This window comes from Oncorhynchus kisutch, linkage group LG22, assembly GCF_002021735.2.
Source record: "Oncorhynchus kisutch isolate 150728-3 linkage group LG22, Okis_V2, whole genome shotgun sequence".
NCBI classification, from domain to species: Eukaryota; Metazoa; Chordata; class Actinopteri; order Salmoniformes; family Salmonidae; genus Oncorhynchus; species Oncorhynchus kisutch.
Window position 1 is genome coordinate 37,726,505 of NC_034195.2, and position 18,415 is coordinate 37,744,919.

The 18,415-nt window shown below is 41.8% G+C and overlaps 1 protein-coding gene across 2 annotated transcripts in view; it reads left to right on the forward strand.

Moving 5' to 3' along the window:
• The first annotated feature begins 326 nt into the window (after positions 1–326).
• si:dkey-103i16.6 (SIRT1 domain-containing protein) overlaps positions 327–18,415 on the forward strand; it is a 28,777-nt gene continuing 10,688 nt past the window's right edge. For both annotated transcript variants that reach the window (XM_031801077.1, XM_020456951.2), the window contains exon 1: positions 327–603. The gene's annotated coding sequence lies outside the window, so the exon portion shown is untranslated. The remainder of the gene's footprint in view (positions 604–18,415) is intronic.

Sequence of the window (18,415 nt, forward strand, 5' to 3'; positions counted from 1 at the left end):
GTTTATGGGCACCGTTTGTCACCTTTATAGTGCAATGAATGTATTGTTTAGTGTTGTGGCTTTGCTGGCATGCATATAAAAAATGTTGAGTTTGCCCCAACAAGATTGACATGCTAAAATAGCAGGATAGTAACTTTTAAAAGTGAGATTTTCATTGGACAGTTACACTAACATATTTATAAATGCCTAGGCATTATTCAAAATAGACCATGTTTTTGTACTCAGATGCAAGTAGGCCCACTGTATAATAAATAAAACATCGAAAAGTCTATGCCGTTTCTAAATTTCAGCGGGAGAGGGCAAACCATTTCAAATCGCATATGCACAGAGAAGGATTTTCCCGCACTGAAAGCTGGAAGTGACGTACTTCCTTCGCGGTAAATGGTGCTGCATGCGACAGATGCCAGCGGAGAAATACAGCAACACAGAAATCTAAACAGGTGCAATTCAAACTTTCTTCGGAGCTGGCCAAGTAGAAGTTGTCACTATGTTGCACGCGTCACAGTCTGCATGTTGATGTAGAACATCCATTGTTGCGCAACATCTTCAACGCGCGCCTTCCATCCCATCAGCTTTCTAAAGTTCCGCCCTCTGGAAAGACAGGTAATTTTACATGTTTATCGAACATTGCCTTCAGTTTGCGTGTTGATAAAATCATACAAATTTGCCTACTTCGTAACTTAACTTGCATGATTTTGTGCAAGATAAGGAATAACGTTAGTCTCTTACAAAAGCATTGACAGCAGAGCCTACAATCATTGAAAGCCAAAATGTTGTATTCGACATCTATTCTATTTAGCTAGCCTTTGTTTGTTCAGTGTTTTGATTACCGCAGCCATACTCTTGACCTGGTTACCAATACACTTTCTATTGACATATCCTCCTGAATTGTTGTTACTTTCTGATCTGTGCATTTTTACTACCTTGTTGCCCAACGCGTTATTAAGAAACGCTATCTTTTATTTATTTATTTTATTTTACCTTTATTTAACCAGGTAGGCAAGTTGAGAACAAGTTCTCATTTACAATTGCGACCTGGCCAAGATAAAGCAAAGCAGTTCGACAGATAAAACGACACAGAGTTACACATGGAGTAAAAACAAACATACAGTCAATAATGCAGTATAAACAAGTCTATATACAATGTGAGCAAATGAGGTGAGAAGGGAGGTAAAGGCAAAAAAAGGCCATGATGGCAAAGTAAATACAATATAGCAAGTAAGATACTGGAATGGTAGTTTTGCAATGGAAGAATGTGCAAAGTAGAAATAAAAAAATAATGGGGTGCAAAGGAGCAAAATAAATAAATAAATAAAAATTAAATACAGTTGGGAAAGAGGTAGTTGTTTGGGCTAAATGTTAGGTGGGCTATGTACAGGTGCAGTAATCTGTGAGCTGCTCTGACAGTTGGTGCTTAAAGCTAGTGAGGGAGATAAGTGTTTCCAGTTTCAGAGATTTTTGTAGTTCGTTCCAGTCATTGGCAGCAGAGAACTGGAAGGAGAGGCGGCCAAAGAAAGAATTGGTCTTGGGGGTGACTAGAGAGATATACCTGCTGGAGCGTGTGCTACAGGTAGGAGATGCTATGGTGACCAGCGAGCTGAGATAAGGGGGGACTTTACCTAGCAGGGTCTTGTAGATGACATGGAGCCAGTGGGTTTGGCGACGAGTATGAAGCGAGGGCCAGCCAACGAGAGCGTACAGGTCGCAATGGTGGGTAGTATATGGGGCTTTGGTGATAAAACGGATTGCACTGTGATAGACTGCATCCAATTTGTTGAGTAGGGTATTGGAGGCTATTTTGTAAATGACATCGCCAAAGTCGAGGATTGGTAGGATGGTCAGTTTTACAAGGGTATGTTTGGCAGCATGAGTGAAGGATGCTTTGTTGCGAAATAGGAAGCCAATTCTAGATTTAACTTTGGATTGGAGATGTTTGATATGGGTCTGGAAGGAGAGTTTACAGTCTAACCAGACACCTAAGTATTTGTAGTTGTCCACGTATTCTAAGTCAGAGCCGTCCAGAGTAGTGATGTTGGACAGGCGGGTAGGTGCAGGTAGCGATCGGTTGAAGAGCATGCATTTAGTTTTACTTGTATTTAAGAGCAATTGGAGGCCACGGAAGGAGAGTTGTATGGCATCTTACCTCTGAAGCTGCTACAGATGTTATTGTGTATGAACAATACTCCACCACCTAGTCTGCCTTCCTCTTGTGAGGATTTAGTTGATGACTAATAACAAATTAAGCCGAACCACTAATGCCATAGCTCCAGTAAAGTTGAAAAGGCCACATCCAAACGGAGAGCCCCTTGGATGAGTGAGGAAACTAGTAAATTAAAGATGCATTTCAGAAAGATAGCAGAAGCAGAGAGAGTCGAAGTTGGTAGGGCCATTATGTTGTTCTGAGAGAAACTTGGCATATATAACAAGGCAATTAGAAATGACAGACTGGCTAATTTTTCTAACATAATCACTATAAATCTGAATAATTTGAGTGTGCTCTTCTCGACCATTGATGGCTTGATAAATCCTACCCCTGCAAGCCTATGGGAACTTTCCTCCACATCTAAATGTGATGGCTTGCAGCATATTTTAGAGAGAACCAACATTAGGCTAGGTATCAGTCAAGCAAGACCTGAAGAGAAGTTTGATATGTGCTCTAGCCTTCCACTCAAAGGCACTATGGATTTATTTTCCCTGGTTGACACAGACATGCTCAGGAAAGTGATATCACAATTTAAGCCTCCTACCTGCCTTCTCAATCCCACCACCTTCTTCAAAACAGTTTAAATTGCATATCTGAAAAATTGTTACCCACTCCCTGTCCACAGGAACTTTCCCCACTAAAAACTGCTATGTTGAAACCCCTTCTGATGAAAAGTAATCTAGATTCTTTAGCTTTTAGCTATTTTTGGCCAATCTCCAGCCTTCCATTCTTAAGAAAAATTCTGGATAAATTGGTTTTCTGACAGATAAAAAATAATTTAAGTGCCAACTATATTTCTGAAATATTCCTATCTGTTTTTCATGCCCACCACAGCACAGAGACAGCCTTAGTTAAAGTGGTAAATTATCTTAGAGCCAACACATGCCAAACAGCTCTCTGTTCTTTTAATCTTAGATTTAAGTGCTGCATTTAACCCTGTTGACCATGATGTCCTTCTGGACAGGCTAGAAAGTGGGTTGTCATCTCCGGTCCAGTTTTAAATTGGTTTAGGACCTATTTAACTGGTCGAGAGTGGCGTTCCACAAGGTTCAATTTTAGCTCCACGGATAAATTATTAGACTGTGTTAGTGATTTAAATACTTGGATGGCTCACAACTTCTTCCAGCTAAATCAAGACAAGACCGAGGTACTTATTATTGGAGCCAAAGCACAGAGAGAGACTCTAGCCGCACATTTTAATTCACAGGCAATAAAGATAAAACATCAGATAAAAAACCTAGGTTTATTCTGAACTAAATTTTGAATCGCACATTAGGAATGTCACCAAAATAGCTTTTTACCACCTGAGGAACATTGCCACGGTGCGGCCGTTTCTCTCTCAGGCTGATGCAAAGAGACCCATGCTTTTATTACAAGCAGGCTTGACTAATGTAATGCTCTCATGTCTGGTCTACCCAATAAAGCCATTGGTCAACTGCAAAACATACAGAATGCTGCAGCACGGGTACTGACCAAGACCAGACGGAGATCACACATTACACCGGTTTTAAGGTCTCTGCACTGGCTGCCTGTGAATTTTAGAATTATCTATTGGTTTCTAAATTCATCTACAATTGTGCATGTCAAACATGCTTTTAAGTTGTGTACCCAGTATGTCCCTCAGGTTCTCCGGCATTGCCTTTTAACTGTCCCAAAGCCTAGGACCAAGAAGCATGGAGAGGCAGCCTTTAGTTACTATGCCCCCAGCCTTTGGAATAGCCTGCCAGAGATCCTGAGGGGGGATGAAACTGTAGACATATTTAAGAGATCTTAAAATAAATATTTTTAGGTTTGTTTTTCCTTATGGTGCTTTTTAGTTATTCAGCTTGTCAGTCTTAAAATTAAAATAAAAAAGTATGTTTATCTTATTTTTTTTGTAGTAAGTGTTGCAGCTTTTATTTTCATTGTTTTTTTTATTTGTTTTTTTCCTGTAAAGAACATTGTTGGGTTCCATGTCTATAATGTACTCTCTAAATACATTTTTATTTGATTTACGACACAACAATCACTTTATTATGTAATAATAATGATACATGGGACTTATATAGCACTTTTCAATTATCCAAAGTCGCTTAACAGTATGTAGGTCTACCTTTATTCTAAATCACAATCAAAGTGATTGTTGTGTTATAAAGATACTTTTGGTCAAGTAGTATATGTGGACACCTGCTTGTCGTACATTTCATTTCAAAACCATGGGCATTAATATGGAGTTGGTCCCCCCTTTGCAGCGATAACAGCCTCTACTCTTCTGGGAAGGCTTTCCACTAGATGTTGGAACATTGCTGCTGGGACTTGCTTCCATTCAGCCAGGAGAGCATTAGTGAGGTTGGGCACTGACGTTGGGCGATTATGCTCGGCTCGCAGTCTGTGTTACAATTTATCCCAAAGGTGTTCGATGGGGTTGAGGTCAGGGCTCTGTGCAGGCCAGTCAAGTTCTTCCATACCAATCTCGACAAACCATCTCCGTATGGACCTCGCTTTGTGCACAGGGGCATTGTCATACTGAAACAGGAAAAGGCCTTCCCCAAACTGTTGCCACAAAGTTGGTAGCACAGAATTGTCGAGAATGTCATTGTATGATGTAGCATTAAGATTTCCCTTCACTGGAACTAAGGAGCCTAAACCGTGATTAGTCACTACAGAGAACGCGTTCCCACTGCTCCAGAGTCCAATAGAGGCGAGCTTTACACCACTCTAGCCAACGCTTGGCATTGCACATGGCGATCTTATGTTCGTTTGAGGCTGCTCGGCCATGGAAACCCATTTCATGAAGCTCCTGATGAACAGTTATTGTGCTGACATTGCTTCCAGAGGCAGTTTGGAACTTGGTAGTGGGTGTTGCAACAGAGGACAGATGATTTTTATGTGCTTCAGCACTTTGTGGTCCCATTCTGTGAGCTTGTGTGGCCTACCACTTTGTGGCTGGGTCATTGTTGCTCCTAGACATTTCCACTTTACAATAACAGTACTTACAGTTCACTGGGGCAGCTCTAGCAGGGTAGAAATTTGACGAACGGACTTGAACTGATCCTATGACGGTGCCACATTGAATGTCACTAAGCTCTTCAGTAAGGCCATTCTACTGCCAATATTTGTCTATGCAGATTGCATGGCGGTGTGCTTGATTGTATAAACCTGTCAGCAACGGGTGTCGCTGAAATAGCCAAATCCACTAATTTGAAGGTGTGTCCATACTTTTCTCTCTCTCTCTCTCTCTCTCTCTCTCTGTGTTAGTGTGTGTGTAATTCCAAAAGAAACGCCATCTTGATTTAGAGTCAGGAATGCACTAATATAATGTAAAACTCTACAGAACTGGGTGACCAGGCTAATAGTATTGGGAATCACTGGGAGGATTAGTGATAGCTAGCCCAAGATGTACTCTTAAGGAGCCTAATGTTACCATTACTCCTTAAGGTCCAAGGACCTTATGTTATTTTCAGAGGTAGACTAGCTCTGCATTCTGCAATATGGACGGGAATAACAGTAACCTCATTTTATTGACAATATTTTACATAAAACATCTTGCTGTGCTGCTATTTTTAGTTTTTATAAACTCAGTGGAAAAGATTTTCTGCATTCAGCCCCACTCTAATTTTGAGGAGTGTTTCTTTAAAACATGCATCCAATCCCCTTGATCCCTTACATAATATATGTATTTTAGATAGTGCATGGAAACCATGTGTTTTGTATTTGATACCATTCCTCTACAGCTGTTACCAGGAGCCCATCCTCCCCAATTAATGAGCCACCATCCTGCTGAGTTTACATCTGCACTAGCCATCTTCATACTCAATATCTGCAGCTTCATCTGTAATATCTTAGGAAGCCAGTAGATGGCAGTGCAGCCTAAGAGCCCAGCCCCTGTTATCAGATATGGGCTTGTTTGACAGTGTAGGCAAATGCCTAATGACTGATCTACAAATCACCTTTTGCATCATAAATAACTTATTATTATTATTATTATTATTTGTAGAGTCAGTCAGTCACAATTTACATCATGGTTTTGACGCTCTCTAACACTTCCAATGACACCATTCATTCCTATGTAAAAACTCAATAGCGCATTGAAGCAAAATGAAATCTGTTAAGATGGCGTCTCATAGAGACATAACATACACAGTTAGAGCTACTCCAGGAAGTGACTTTGCAGGGTAGCTCAGTGCTGCCCCTCTCATTGTGTAACTCAAGTTGAAGGCCGACCGTGGGGCCCTGCAGGCTGCCATTTGCAACTAAATGATCCTGAACTTCTGTGTGCAAATTATTTATTTTAATTTAATTTTAGTTAAATAATTGGTTCAAGGACATAAGTCTGGTGTATAAGAAGCAATTATTGGTAACGTGATTGTCTTAGAATGTTTATTTTACTTAGATGAAGATTGACCATGACGATTTTTCCATTTACTATAATGGTGGATCCTGTTTTCTGATAACGATGCCTGCAGTACCGCGGTCTACCTTGAACTGCCGTGGCTTCAATGAGAGGGGGCAAGCGTTCTCCACTGGGTAGCAGTAAACGTTCACAGTTCCACACAGTTTACATATCTGTCCAATGAGTAGTATCCAAAGATGTATATAAACCCTGAATTGGCGATGCTATGTATTGGCCATTGAGAGGCTTTGAAGCCACCGGTCGACATATTGGCACTAGGGTTGGGCCGATATATGATTAAATCGAATATCGTGATATTTGACATTGACGATACATCGTGACTCGCAAAATTATATATCATGATGTGCAACACTATACTCTATTTGAACTTTTCAATTCAAAACAGTGCAGTTTTATCAGTTGTGCTGTATCAATATGTTGAAAAGTAAGTCCAAATGAATTAAATAAGCCTTATGTTTTGCCATACCAAGGTTATTTAATTAAAATGCGACTATAATATCGTAAATAAGCACAAATTGCAGTCTGTAATTATCTAGTCATTAACGGTGCGAACCGATTCCGATTATTTAAAAATTATTTTCTCCCCAATTTCGTGATATCCAATTGTCCCATCGCTATAACTCCTTTACGGATCTGTTGCTTTTAAAAAACAAACAAAAACAAATGAAGGAAGCTGGGAGTTCATGGGAGATGGTAAAATGACTGTCACGCCAATAATACTAATGTACAGCAGTGGAGGCTGCTGAGAGGATGACGGCTCATAATAATGGCTGGAACGGAGCGAACGGAATGGCATCAATCACATGGAAACACATGGTTTTGTATTTGATACCATTCCACTCATTCCTCTCCAGCTGTTACCAGGAGCCTGTCCACACCAATTAAGGCGCCACCATCCTCCTGTGATGTAAACTCATCAAAAAAAGAAACGTCCTCTCACTGTCAACTGTGTTTATGTTCAGCAAACTTAACATGTGTAAATATTTGTATGAACATAACAAGATTCAACAACTGAGACATGATCTGAACAAGTTCCACAGACATGTGAGTAACAGAAATTGAATAATGTGTCCCTGAACAAAGGGGGGTCAAAATCAGAATTAACAGTCAGTATCTGGTGTGGCCACCAGCTGCATTAAGTACTGCAGTGCATCACCTCCTCATGGACTGCACCAGATTTGCCAGTTCTTGCTGTGAGATGTTACCCCACTCTTCCACCAAGGCACCTGCAAGTTCCCGGACATTTCTGGGGGGAATGGCCCTGGCCCTGGCCCTCACCCTCCGATCCAACAGGTCCCAAACGTGCTAAATTGGGATTGAGATCCGGGCTCTTCGTTGGCCATGGCAGAACACTGACATTCCTGGCTTGCAGGAAATCACGCACAGAACGAGAAGTATGGCTAGTGGCATTGTCATGCTGGACGGTCATGTCAGGATGAGCCTGCAGGAAGGGTACCACATGAGGGAGGAGGATGTCTTCCCTGTAACGCACAGCATTGAGATTGCCTGCAATGACAACAAGCTCAGTCCGATGATGCTGTGACACACCGCCTCAGACCATGATGGACCCATCGATCCAGCTCCAGAGTACAGGCCTCAGTGTAACGCTCATTCCTTCGACGATAAACGCAAATCCGACCATCAACCCTGGTGAGACAAAACCACGACTCATCAGTGAAGAGCACTTTTTGTCAGTCCTGTGACGGTGGGTTTGTGCCCATAGGTGTTGGTAAAATTATGATTAAATGACTGAACAAATCATTTTAAATGGAACTGTAACTAATTAAACTTATACTCTGTTTTATTATATCTGATTAACACTATGAGTTCATAAGTTGTGATTGTGTGACACAGACAAGGAGTAATTAAAGTTAATGAACACCATTCCAACTAGGAAGAAAGAAGTGGACTGTGTAAACAGATAAGGTCGTTAACATATGGTTGAACCGACAAAACGTAGCTCTGGGGTGTTTAAGATAAAACCTAGGAATGCACTCACTGTCATATGTTAATTAGAACTGTCAGCTAAGGGGTGATCGATAATGTTGAGGAGTCAAAAGTTACCTGGGAGTGTGTTAGTAAGTTAGAATTAACTTTTCACCTCACTTTGTCCCTGTCGAGAGGGGTTTCTGTTAAGCAATGAAATGACGTCATGTTTTGTATATAAACTGTTGCTCGTGGTGAAGTGGCAGCGCTCTCCGAGAATAAATTCTGTTACCTATTATTGAAAAGACTGGTCTCCGTCCATTTTATGCAAACAAGAATCTTACAAATTCTCATAAAATAGATTAAGGGTTTTAAATTAATGAAAACACATTGGCATCATTAAATTACAGTAACAATAGGTGACGTTGTTGCCGGTGATGTCTGGTGAGAACAGGCCTACAAGCCCTCAGTCCAGCCTTTTGCGGACAGTCTGACCACTGCTGGAAGGATTATGCGTTCCTGGTGTAACTCAGGCAGTTGTTGTTGCCATCCTTTCCCGCAGGTGTGATGTTCGGATGTACCGATCCTGTGCAGGTGTTGTTACATGTGGTCTTCCACTGCGAGGACGATCAGCTGTCCAGCCTGTCTCCCTGTAGCGCTGTCTTAGGCGTCTCACAGTACGGGCATTGCAATTTATTGCCCTGGCTACATCTGTATGTCTCCTTGCAGCATGCCTAAGGCATGTTCACACAGATGAGCAGGGACCCTGGGCATCTTTCTTTTTGGTGTTTTTCAGAGTCAGTAGAAAGGCCTCTTTAGTGTCCTAAGTTTTCATAACTGTGACCTTAATTGCCTACCGTCTAACAGACTGTTCGTGTCGACTGTTCCACAGGTGCATGTTCATTACTTGTTTATGGTTCATTGAACAAGCATGGGAAACAGTGTTTAAACTCTTTACAATGAAGATCTGTGAAGTTATTTTTACTTATTATCTTTGAAAGACAGGGTCCTGAAAAAGGGACTTTTTTTTGTGTTGTTTTTGCTGAGTTTATATCTGCACTAGCCATCTTCATACTCAATATCTACAACTTCACCTGTAAAATCTTAGGAAGCCAGTAGATGGCAGTGCAGCCTAAGAGCCCAGCCTCTGTTATAAGCTACGGGCTTATTTGACAGTGCAGCATCAGCCTAATGACTGATATACAAATCACTTTGCATCATAAATAACAACTCATTGGGAGAGGCGAACGTTGAGAGCCATGCATCCTCTGAAACACGTCCCTTCCAAGTGCTTCTTGACACACTGCTCGCTTAACCCAGAAGCCAGCCACACCAATTTCAGTTTATGACAAAACAAGCAGTTTAGAGAATCATTGAACCATCTAAACCTCTGTGAAATAACTTTTCAATCACCAGCAATGTTGTAATTTCCAGATGTTTGAAGTTGTTGTACAAAACCGAATGTAAAAGATACAAAAACTAAACTTAAGAACAGGAAGCATAGACATAGAGCATATAGAACATATCTATCGCTTCTTATATTTGCATTTGAGTGACAGACCTTTAGCTCACATTTCTATGTGAATTGGTCGGGTCACCTAAAAAGTTACACATTTCAGCTTTTAAAGCTTTTTTTATACATTTTTTATTTGTATGTTTAGCTCATATAATATTTTAAAGTATGCATTAACCTCTACGCGATTGGTGCCCCCCCCCCCATGGGACAACTGAGCTAATGTGATTAGCATGACTATTGTTTGAGGAGAGTGCACAGTTATGTACTTAAAAATGTATCAATAAACCAATTTGGTACATTTGGGCAGACTTGATACAACATTTTGACCAGTAATGGTTCATTGGATCAATCTAAGACGTTGCACATACAAAAACAGACGCCTCACAAGTCCTCAACTGGCAGCTTCATTAAATATTACCTGTAAAACACCAGTTTCGAAGTCAACTGTGAAGAGGCTTCTCCGGGATGCTGGCCTTCTAGGCAGAGTTGCAAAGAAAAAGCCATATCTCAGACTGGCCAATAAATAAAATAAAAAGATTAAGATGGGCAAAAGAACACAGACACTGGACAGAGGAACTCTGCCTAGAAGGCCAGCATCCCGGAGTCGCCTCTTCACTGTTGACGTTGAGACTGGTGTTTTGCAGGTACCATTTAATGAAGCTGCCAGTTGAGGACTTGAGGTGTCTGTTTCTCAAACTAGACACACAAATGTACTTGTCCTCTTGCTCAGTTGTGCACCGGGGCCTCCCAATCCTCTTTCTATTCTGGTTAGGGCCAGTTTGCACTGTTCTGTGAAGGGAGTAGTACACAGCGTTGCACGAGATCTTCAGTTTCTTGGCAATTTCTTGCATGGAATGGCCTTAATTTCTCAGAACAAGAATAGACTGAGTTTCATAAGAAAGTGCTTAATTCTCAAGTACCCAATTTTCATACTTGAGTAAATAGGTAATTACTCAAGTGAAATTCACCCAGTAAAATACTACTTGAGTAAAAATGTAAAAGTATTTGGTTTTAAGTATCAAAAGTAAAAGTATAAATCATTTCTAATTCCTTATATTAAGCAGACCAGATGGCACAATTTTTTATGTTTTTCTAATTTTCAGATAGTCAGGGGCACACTCTAATCCTCAGACATCATTCAGAAACATAGCATTTTGTATTTAGTGAGTCTGCCAGATCAGAGGTAGTAGAGATGACCTGGGAAGTGTGTGAATTGGACCATTTCTGTCTTGCTAAGCATTCAAAATGAGTACTTTTGTGTGTCAGGGAAAATGTATGGAGTAAAAAATATATTTAAGAATGTAGTAAAGTAAAAGTAGTCAAAAATATAAATAAAGTACAGATACCCCAAAAAACTACTTAAGTACTTTACACCACTGCCATCTGCCCTGGCCTGTCTCCCCCTGTCTGGTACAGGTACTCCTGCAGTGTACTCTCCTCTCTCCTGAGCTTTCACTTGCCTCCAGCACACACACAGTGTTGGGCAAGTGACTTTGAACTTACAATGGCTAGCCCCAAGTTGTTATTTTTCTCTTGTGCTTTATGCTATTTGCCTCATGACTCCTGTGGGCTTTGTTAACTATGAATTTGCTTATTTACCCAACTGTGGGACAGACTGTTTGTTCCCATACTTGGAACTCTGACTCACTATTGGTTACACGGAATCTTGGTCTCCCAAACTATTCTAACCACCTCTCGCCGGCTTTGTATTCATGCTACCTGATTGAATTGCTGTCCAATAGGATCTTGTTGCCATCGAATGCACATTCAAATGTTATAAATCAACACTGCAGAGCTCCTGTTGTTTCTCCTGTCTTCTGCCGTGTCCTGATTGTATTACTGCTGATTATATCTGGAAATGTGCATGTACACCTTTGCCCATCTACTGTTGCTAGACCCAATTCTGATTTGAGTTCTCATATTTGGGGTGGCAGGTAGCCTAGTGGTTAGAGTGTTGGACTAGTAACCGAAAGGTTGCAAGATCGAATCCCTGAGCTGACAAGGTAAAAATCTGTTGTTCTGCCTCTGAACAAGGCAGTTAACCCAGTGTTCATAGGCCGTCATTGAAAATAAGAATTTGTTCTTAACTGACTTGCCTAGTAAAATGAAGGTAAAAATAATTTTCAAAAAATAATAATAAAATCTGCTTCACTGATTTCTGCTTGCATAAAAGCCTGGGTTTTCTGCATGTTAACACTCAAAGCTTATTACCTCAAATGGATCAATTGAAAGTGTGTTCACAGCTCCAATCCAGATGTGTTGGTCATTACTGAGATGTGGTTAAGAAAGAGTGTTTTGAACACCCGATGTTAACCTTTCTGGTTCTAACCTTTTTAGGCAAGACTGATCTTCCAAAGGTGGTGGAGTGGCAATCTTTACCGAAAAACACCTTCAGTGCTCGGTTGTCTCCACCAAGTCTGTTCCCAAACAATTTGATTTGCTGGTTTTATGCATTAAACATTCAAGTAACTCTTTGTTGACTGCTGGGTGTTATCGGCCACCTTCAGCAGCGGCCTGTACCATTTATATGCCCTAAGCTCTCTCCTGGCCCCTTATACAAAGTCTGAATTTGGCCTGCTAGGTGACCTAAACTGGGACATGCTTAAATCACCTGACCAAGTCCTAAAGCAATTAGACTCCCTAAATCTTTCTCAGATTATTACCAATCCCACAAGGTATGACTCCAAACACCCAGAAAAGGCTACTCTTCTTGATGTTATCCTTACAAATACTCTTAATAGGTATCAGTCTGGTGTTTTCTGTAATGACCTTAGTGATCACTGTTTTACAGCCTGTGTTCGTAATGGGTGCTACGTGAAACAACCTGTCCTGATTTGTCATAGACGCTTGCTAAAAAACTTTAATGACCTGGCCTCTGGAAATTTGTATAGAATCAGCTTGATCCTCTGAAGACACTTGGATCTTCTTTTTTGATATTTTCAGTGGTATTGTTAACAAATATGCGACAATAAAGAAAATGATCATTAAAAAACGGTTCAGTCCCTGGTTCGACCGGGATCGGGCAGTTACTCCACCTCAAGAATTCCATTTGGCAAATCGCTAGGCCATATGCATACTCAGGCTGACTGGTTCTTGTTCAGGGAAATTGGAAATAAGTGCACTCAGGTTATACTGAAGGTCAAAATTAGTTACTTTAAGGAGCAGTTCTCTCTCTGTGGGTCTAATCCCAAGAAGTTCTGGAAAACGGTTAAAGACCTGGAGAATAAACCCTCCTACTCACAGCTTCCCATGTCCCTTAATGTTGACAATGTGGTTGTTACTGAATAGGAGCACATGGCTGAGCTTTAATCACCACATAATTAAGTCAACATTCCTATTTGACTCTGCCATGCCTCCTTGCCCTTCCAACATTTCCTCATCTCCCACCCCTTCTAATGTTACTATCCCCGATGCTCCTCCCTCTTTTTCCCCTGCCAGGCTACAACGTTTCTCCCTGCAGGTGGTCACTGAGTCCGAAGTGCTAAAGGAGCTCCTTAAACTTGACACACGTAAAACTTGATCCGTTCTTCTTTAAGGTTACTGCCCCTGTCATCGCTAAACCCAAACCGGCTGCACGCTTTCGCCATCGTGCATAAATGTGTTTTGTCCCCCTACACCAAACGCGATCATGACACGCAGGTTAAAATATCAAAACAAACTCTGAACCAATGACATTCCTTTGGGGTCAGGTCGAAAAGCATTAAACATGTATGGAAATTTAGCTCGTTAGCTTGCACTTGCTAGCTAATTTGTCCTATTTAGCTAACTTGTTGTTGTTAGCTAATTTGTCCTGGGATATAAACATTGAGATGTTATTTTACCTGAAATCCACAAGATCTTCTACTCCGACAATTAATCCACACATAAAACAGCCAACCGAATCGTTTCTAGTCATCTCTCCTCCTTGCAGGCTTTTTCATCTTTGAACTTATGGTGATCGGCATCTACACTTTCATAGTATTACCACGACAACCGGCAAAACAGTTAGTCTTTCAACCACCCACATGGGGGTAACCAATGAGCAGATGGCATGTGGGTATCTGCTTCCATAAACCAATGAGGAGATGGGAGAGGCAGGACTTGCAGCGCGATCTTCGTCAGAAATAGAAAGGAGTTTTATTTTAGCCCTTGACATCGCAGATGCTCGTTGGTGCCCGCAATAATTGAATAACATGGATTTCTAAATGTAATTTGCGACACTCACGCACGCGACGTGTCCAGTCAGCATGTTAGGAAGCTCTCTCATCCATTTATATGCAGATAATAGTCTTATACTCAGCTGGCCCCTCGCCGGATTTTGTCTTAAATGCTCTACAACAAAGCTTTCTTAGTATCCAACAAGCTTTCTCTGCCCATAACCTTGTTCTGAACACCTCCAAAACAAAGGTTGTGGTTTGTTAAAAAGAAAGCCCCTCTCCCCACCGGTGTGATTACTACCTCTGAGGGTTTAGGGCTTGAGGTAGTCACCTCATACAAGTACTTGGGAGTATGGCTAGATGTATCACAACCGGCCGTGATTGGGAGTCCCATAGGGTGGTGCACAATTGGCCCACCATTGTCCGGGTTAGGGTTTGGCTGGGGCAGGCTGTCATTGTAAATAAAAATGTGTTCTTAACTGACATGCCTAGTTAAATTTAAGGTTAAATAAAAACATATTTTTGAAAAATGGTACACTGTCCTTCTTCCAGCACATATCAAAGCTGCAGGCTAAGGTTAAATCTAGATTTGATTTCCTCTATCGTAATCGCTCCTCTTTCACCCCAGCTGCCAAACTAACCCTGATTCAGATGACCATCCTATCCATGCTAGACTACGGAGGCGTAATTTATAGATCGGCAGGTAAAGGTGCTCTCGAGCAGCTAGATGTCCTTTGCCATTCGGCCATCAGATTTGCCACCAATGCTCCTTATAGGACACATCACTGCACTCTATACTACTCTGTAAACTGGTCATCTCTGTATACCCGTCACAAGACCCACTGGTTGATACTTATTTATAAAACCCTCTTAGAATTTGTTCTTAACTGACTTGCCTAGTTAAATAAAAAATAGTGTATATTTAAGTCATTGGTAGTATCCAGTAACCTATGACGTGTAGCTAGTGTGATTTTAGATTTGGTGGTTGAATAATTCATGTAGTAGTTTGAGCATTTTGTAAAAAGATTTTCCCAAGGAGTTTACCATATTGAGATGATTATAAACAGATGACCAATGACAATCTTACTTAATCTTACACTTTGAATCTCCATTTCCTCTGTCCAATCTCATTAAGGTTTGAGTGTTGCCTACATTTTACTGCTCTATTCTGTCATTTAACTACAGAGAGGAAGAAAATGCATGCTTTGAATAATTCTGCTGGCAGTACTTCATTAGAAAAAGTAACTGGACAAGAGTCATTAGTTGTAGTCATTTGTGTTGACTTGGAAATCACTCTACTAAGCAACAAGGTTCAACCCCCCCCCCCCCCCCCCCCCGTCTCTCTCTCTCTCACTTGCTCTCTCTTTGAGCAAACAATATATACCCAACACAAATTAGTTGCTTTGTGCCAATTGAGAATCCAACAAAGATGCAACACTAAGTGAAATGTCATTAGTGCAGGGGTGGGGGGAAAGAACAGACACTTTTGCCTCTTCAGAAGTCTTCAAGAGATCTCCATGGTGACTGGGCTGCCTGTCAATTCCAATCCTTGCCATTGAGGGGCAGCATTGATCGACAGGTGGACCAAGGGGAAAAGTAGAGTTTGGCAGCAAGCAGAGGGTTAATGCTTTTAAGTTAAACGTTTTACTGCCTGTCTCTTTGTCTCAGATTGTGTATCAGGCTGAGTAGCTGTTAAAACCCACCAGGATTTTGCATTGCTCACTCTCTCAGCAACTGTAGCCTTGAGGTTATTAAAGACACATCAGCTTCAAACGGTGTCCATGGTAGAACACGGTGTTCAGCTCCAGCATTGGTACTAGTTAGTGTGCCACTTCTTTTTCCACATAAGCCTAATTTTTCACTTGGGACCTCTTGCAGAGTAGCGGTTGAAGGCTATGTTGAGGTGTGTGTGTGTGGTGGGATTCTGGATGGATCTACAGGAGATGTTGGTCTCTCTCTGACTTGTAAAATTATTATAGAGCTGGGCTGTTTTGGAGGGGTGAGGCAGGGTAAGGGTGGTGAGCAGAGTTGAGGGACAGCTCTAATTAGATTACTGTAACCCCCATACGTGGGGCCACCTCACACCTGGTGGTCCTTGCACCCCATCCCAACGCTGAGGCAGGGCCAGTTCACTGGGGAGAGGATTTGGACTGAGGGGACTGAGCTTTTGGTTGCGGAGAGGTGGGAGAGAGGTGGGAGAGCTGCCCCAACTCAAAGGCCATGTCGAGGGGAGGGCTCTCAAATCCTCTCTAAATCTTTTGTCATTTATACAGGGATTTATTTGTCATTAAAGAACAATCATGGTATCAGAGCAGCATCAAGTAGCTTAATTGCGTTTAAGAATATTTGTTTTATTATAGAAATAAATACAAACCCTCTCTGGCCATTCATTGTTGCACTGGGTATTGCTATATTTTCCAAACTGGGGCAATATATGGGACTTGCACATACATTGATATTAAGAGGTGTTATGGATGTTACATCCACTGAATATGGTGAATTGGACATCACCAACTGCACTTGTGCTGCCAGTCAGGCCCCAGTCAGGTAAACTAATTGCAATATATTTGTCAACACAAGTCACTGAGCGAAGATTCCCCCTCTCTCTCTTCTGTTGACTTAACTCTGTGTATTTCCCCCAGTAGCTAGCTAGCTACCGACAGCTCCTGTCAGGCTGCTCATTCCATTACTGAGAGACCGTTGCTAGCCTCCTCACCATGGTTTCCTCCAACCCCGGCGACCATGTTGGTTTTTGCCCTCCCCTTTGGAGTTAAGCCCCCATGTTCAGGCTTGTTAAGTCTCTCTTTAGCACAAGACAACTTTCTCCCCCCTCACTCACAATGGAGCTGACCTCTGGAGCACATATCAGCTGGACATTACCCTTCCACTGCAGCGGTTGTTTTCTGCTCTACTTTAGCATTTATTAGGCTAACCCGTGCTGAAGTGGGAGGAGAAATAGGAGGAAGATCCTAAAAATTGTCAGACTCCAGCCACCCAAGTCATAGACTCTTCTGTCTGCTACCACACAGCAAGCAGTACCGGAGAGCCAAGTCTGGGACCAAAACAGCTTCTTTAACAGCTTCTACCCCCAAGTCACATGATTGCGGAAAAGTGAATCAAATGGCTACCAGGACTATTTACATTGACCCCCGTATTTTATTTGTATTTATTCTTATTTTTTGCACTGACACTCCTTGCACAGGCTTGATGTACACTCACTGGATTCTAACCACCCTGTCACACATACTACACTGACACTCCTTGCACAGGCTTGATGTACACTCACTGGATTCTAACCACCCTGTCACACATACTACACTGACACTCCTTGCACAGGCTTGATGTACACTCACTGGATTCTAACCACCCTGTCACACATACTACACTGACACTCCTTGCACAGGCTTGATGTACACTCACTGGATTCTAACCACCCTGTCACACATACTACACTGACACTCCTTGCACAGGCTTGATGTACACTCACTGGATTCTAACCACCCTGTCACACATACTACACTGACACTCCTTGCACAGGCTTGATGTACACTCACTGGATTCTAACCACCCTGTCACACATACTACACTGACACTCCTTGCACAGGCTTGATGTACACTCACTGGATTCTAACCACCCTGTCACACATACTACACTGACACTCCTTGCACAGGCTTGATGTACACTCACTGGATTCTAACCACCCTGTCACACATACTACACTGACACTCCTTGCACAGGCTTGATGTACACTCACTGGATTCTAACCACCCTGTCACACATACTACACTGACACTCCTTGCACAGGCTTGATGTACACTCACTGGATTCTAACCACCCTGTCACACATACTACACTGACACTCCTTGCACAGGCTTGATGTACACTCACTGGATTCTAACCACCCTGTCACACATACTACACTGACACTCCTTGCACAGGCTTGATGTACACTCACTGGATTCTAACCACCCTGTCACACATACTACACTGACACTCCTTGCACAGGCTTGATGTACACTCACTGGATTCTAACCACCCTGTCACACATACTACACTGACACTCCAACACGCACACATATTGATGACACACACGCTTATGCTACTCTCTGTTTATCTATGCATAGTCACTTTACCCCTACCTGTACAGTGCATTCGGAAAGTCTTCAGACCCCTTCACCTTTCCCACATTTTGTTATGTTACAGCCTTATTCTAAAATGAGTTCAAGTGTTTGTTTTCCTC